This window comes from Poromitra crassiceps (genome assembly GCF_964638095.1).
Source record: "Poromitra crassiceps genome assembly, chromosome: 1".
In the NCBI taxonomy this organism is placed as follows: Eukaryota; Metazoa; Chordata; class Actinopteri; order Beryciformes; family Melamphaidae; genus Poromitra; species Poromitra crassiceps.
Genome location: NC_139623.1, coordinates 45,224,024 through 45,228,887, shown reverse-complemented (window position 1 = coordinate 45,228,887; position 4,864 = coordinate 45,224,024). Strand labels below are relative to the sequence as shown.

Below are 4,864 nucleotides of genomic sequence, written 5' to 3'. Positions count from 1 at the left end.
ATGTGGGAGGCCGCCTCAGTCCCAGGGTTACCACGCCACCTGTCGGTGGATGGTTGGTTATATAAAAAGGTCATTTTTGGAGCAAAATGATATTCTTCCAGTTGGCTGCTGTGCGCAGCAAAATGGCACTAGAGTGAGAGCTTGAGATCGAAACGAAGTAAAACAATTAATATTACCATATCTATGACTATAAGAGAGGGTAGCGAGCTGTAACACCACCATGCATACAAATATTCCTCAGTTGAAAGAAACACAATAGAACAAGATTGAGCTCTCTTAACCTCCGGCCGGCTGTCATCACTTATACATCACCATGTTTTATTAATTTTAATGTGATGTCATAAAATGATGGTGTCCAGAATGTTAAATTCCAGGGAGTGATAATCCAGCTGTGTTGCACATTTCCCTTAGGAAATGGCGTTAATTTGACTGGATCTTATTTCATCTCCCCCTGTGGCGAGTTCACAGTCACCGAGGAGAGACGATCTAACGGGCAACAGATTATCTTTTCCGGTCTGCCAAGCAGCACAGCCCCTTATTAGGATGCTGGACGAGGGGAGATGAGTCGATCCTCAACGTACGGTACGCCTCTAAGCGGCCCTAATATGGCGAGCTAAACAGTGAGAGGGCGTCGGATCTGTCCACATCATGAGAGTAGCTAACACACGGTATTGCTCTCTGCTATCGGAGCTGGGCTTGGGCACAGCTTGTAGGCTACTGAGGCGCTGCGCTCATCACGGTCTCCAAGGAGGAACCGCAGTGATTGTGCCCATCTGCTGCCGTCGTACGTAGCCTGACTAATGGACGGCAGTGATGATAATTACATTGGTAATAATGATGTTCTATATTCGCCACATATTGCTCGTGATTGCAGCTGTCTGTAGTACTTAGGCCCAAGACAAATTTCCCCTCGGGGACAAATTACAGTTGATCTTATCTTATACTGTATAGACCGTTTCATCTTGACAACATAAACATTCTAAATGGCTCTAGTTTATTTCCTGTTGCAGATTCAGATTCATTTATTAAGGACTGCACAACAAAGTCGGCAGAATTTGCTTTCGGTACAGCAATTGTTATAGCACATAAATATTTTGTCAGCATAAGACATTACAGTACATAGACAGACATGGCAACATAAATACAGAACATTCAACATATACATTGCTGGAGAAGTATACAGTGAGATTTGAGAGGTGAGTGGAGTTCAGAAACCTGATGGCAGTGGGGAAAAAACTGTTTTTGAATCGGGTTGTTTTGGCGGAAATGGAGTGCCGTCCAGAGGGCAACAGCTGGAACAGGTGATTGGCTGGGTGAGATGGGTCAGAAACTATTTTTTGTGCTCTTGTGATTGTCCGTTTATGGTAGAGAGTGTCTAGTGATGGGAGTGGGGTACCTATGATTTTTTAAGCTTTTTTTATTATTCGTTGGAGTTTGTTGCGTGAGTGACTGTCCAAATTGCCGTACCAGATGGTTATGGATAAGGTGAGGATGCTTTCAAGGATGGCTGTATGCAGTGTTGCTAATACAATAACTGACAGGAAATAAGGTTTCAAACTGTTCTCAATCAACAGAATTCCAGTGTAACCAGTTATAGCTTGTTTGTTTGACACATAGTTGCGTCACAATAATACAAAGCTGTGTTTATGTTTAACACATTGACTGCCAGCCGTTTTTTTTTTTGCTGTAGGTAGCTTCTGCCAGGCCGTTTTTTGAGGATTCTGGCTCATTTTAAAAGAGCCGAGGATTCTTTTCTGCTTGGAGTTTGTGAACACAAAGTTCAGAAAAGTACTAATAGAATGTGTGCTTTCTCTGTCTAAAAGAGTTAGTTTGTAGAGTTAGTAGTTATGTAGATATTAGCCGTTGAGTACAGCATGGTTTCAGCTGTCTGAGAGTGAAAGCTGAGATAATCGCAGTTTTGTGAAATTCAATCAAACAGGCAGAACAGTCACTTTAACCATTTATTTTTGGCATCAGTGAGAGATCAGACATCCAAACAATATAGTTCCGAACGCCCTCTCCTTCAACTCCTCCCTCCGTGGGCGTGTCTAGTGGCTTTCAGCCTGCGTTTGTCACAAGCGAGTGGTCTGCTGCTGCTGCTGCTGCAGTGAGTTCGAGCAGCCTCCCTCCCTGGCAGCGAGTTTGAGCAGCCTCCCTCCCTGGCAGCGAGTGTGGATAGGTCTCACTCGTCTCTTGGGTTTGAGAGCCCCGATGAAGCCCCGTGCGACTCTAGGCTTATGCAAATTTGCAATCCCCCGTGTGCTGCTGCTGGCGCGGCCCGAGAGCGGCGAGTCTGGTGACTGATGACTGTAAAATCGGCAAGCCATTTCCTTGAGAATGGAGGAAGCAGCCGCGGGAGGCGGCTGCTTTTGGTTGACTTTCTCTCTGTCGGGAGGGCACCGTCGCCACCTAGCTGGTCGGTAAAATAGATTATACACATTCAATACTTCCAATATCTCCATAGGAGACGCGGGGGGCATTGATCCACGTAGCACCGCCAAAAAAAAAAATCGAACCGCTGGATTTTTTTTGACGTATATATACGTCAGTGGCAGTCAACGTGTTAATAACCAACAGAAATTATTCTTTTGTTTACCCTTCTGCTTGGATTACAGTAGAGTCTCCTGGTATACTCATGGTTGCAGCAGGGTCTCTAAGCTGTAATATTTATTATGTTCTGTCTCTTTAACAGCTAACATGCATGCCTTGCATGTAGTGAGGTCTCCAGACCATATTTCAAGCTGAAGGCCGCTCATGCATAATCCGATCATCCCCTGACGACAGTCAAGTCCTAGCATAACGTGGTCAGTCAAAGTCCTAGTATGACGTCTGCTATGACGTCAAACATGACGTCAGTTAATCCTCATATATATAGCAAGGGTTCTACGTCACCTCTCTCTCTCTGGCCGATCATAGCAGCAGTAGCTTCACGGCAGTCCATCTCCCTCGAAGCCTTCCTCCGAAGCGTTGTTTTGCCTCTCTGGCCAATCATAGCAGCAGTAGCTTCACGGCAGTCCATCTCCCTCGAAGCCTTCCTCCGAAGCGTTGTTTTGCACCAGATCTGCAGACCGAATCAGCACCCACAAGCCTTCTCTACCCGTGGATATTCCCCGCAGATCTCTCAACGTTCCCCACTCCATTCCTGGTATGTCGAGTTCCGAGCCAGAGCAGTCCATGGACTGTGACGACAGCTTAGACATCGGTTCCCTGTTCCGGACCGGCCACGGAGCGTACTTGCCTTCCGAGGTGTCTGACGAAGACGTTGGCGAAGCGACCGGACCACAGGCTGCCAGCATAGCCCCGACGAGAAGGCCCAGCGCGCGTTCTCGTGGCATGGGGCGCGCCACTGCGACTGGACGTGCGAGAGGCCGCGGGCGAAGACCAGTAGAGGCAGCTGCCCCGAGAGCCGGGAGCCGCCGGGGAAATGCAGGCCGCGGGGCCGCCGCGAGACGCCACGTACTTCCTGGTCGCACTGACCTCCAGGCCGCCGCCCCGGAAGCGGAAGCGGCCCCATTCGTAGCTCCGCCGAGCCGACAGGGGTCGTCAAGAGCCATTCTGCTGTCCCTGCTAGATGCTAGCAGATCAGTAGAAGCTTGTCTGAGGGCCCTGGAAACCCCCCCCCCCATTCCCCCCACGTTAGCCTCAGCCCAGCAGCAGCCGATCCTGCCCGGGCCATTAAGAGCCATCCTGCTGTCCCTGCTAGATGCTAACAGATCAGTGGAGGCTCGCCTGAGGGCGCTGGAAATTCCCCCCCCCATTTCCCCCACGCTCGCCTCAGCCCAGCCGGCTCACCAGCCGATCCCGCCCCCGCCCGCGCAGCAAGCCGACGTGCTCCCCACCACCACCCAACCCGCCCGGACGAATACCCTGGCATCCGCCACGCCCCCGGAGCACACCAAGCCCTCTCGGCTGGACCGGCTGCTGGACATGCCGCCCGCCGGCCCGGACGTCCAGGTGCAGCATTCCTGGAACAACGACGACCGCTCGCTCAACATCTTCGTCAAGGACGTCAACAAGCTGGTGCTCCACCGCCAACCCGTGGCGCAGAGCACGGACGCCATCCGCGGCCGGGTGGGCTACACGCAGGGACTGCACGTGTGGGAGATCAGCTGGGCCACGCGCCAGAGGGGGTCCCACGCCGTGGTCGGGGTGGCCACGGGGGACGCGCCCATGCATTCGGTGGGCTACACGGTCCTCGTGGGAAACAACACCGAGTCCTGGGCCGGTGTAAACTCTACCACGACGGCAAGAACCACGCGGGCAGAACCTACCCCGCCTTCCTGGAGCCCGACGACACCTTCATAATACCAGACTCGCTGTTAGTCGTCTTGGACATGGACGAGGGGACGTTAGGTTTCATAGTGGACGGACATGACCTAGGGGTGGCGTTCGGAGGACTTAAGGGCAGGAAGGTGTACCCCGCAGTGAGCGCCGTGTGGGGACACTGCGAAATACGAATCCGGTACATAAACGGACTCGATCCGGATCCCCTCCCTCTGATGGACCTGTGCAGGCGCTCTGTGCGGGCGGCTCTAGGAAGGGACCGCCTGAGCGGAATCCACGGACTGCCCCTGCCCGCCTCTCTCAAGAGCTACCTGCTCTACCAAGGACGGGGTTGACGACCACAGCACACCGAGCATACCCCGGAGGACCACTCACCCGTGGATGCGAAAGGACCCATGAGGAAAGTATCAGTACTTCAGCATTTAAACGGGCATTCTACCAGTCCAGTAAAATCAATTCAATTCAATTCAATTCAATTAAAAAAAAAAAAAAAAAAAAAACTTTATTAGTCCCGCAAGGGGCAATTTAAGGCATGAATACTGCAAACAAGCTGTACTTTGTACACATCCAAAAACAATAA

General features: G+C 51.4%; 1 pseudogene across 1 annotated transcript; it reads left to right on the top strand.

Annotated features, from left to right (window-relative positions):
* LOC310784450 (SPRY domain-containing SOCS box protein 1 pseudogene) lies at positions 1-4,619 on the top strand (annotated as a pseudogene). Its single transcript has 2 exons — positions 1-52; positions 3,824-4,619. The product of its transcript is annotated as an SPRY domain-containing SOCS box protein 1 pseudogene (transcript).
* The last annotated feature ends 245 nt before the right edge of the window (positions 4,620-4,864 follow it).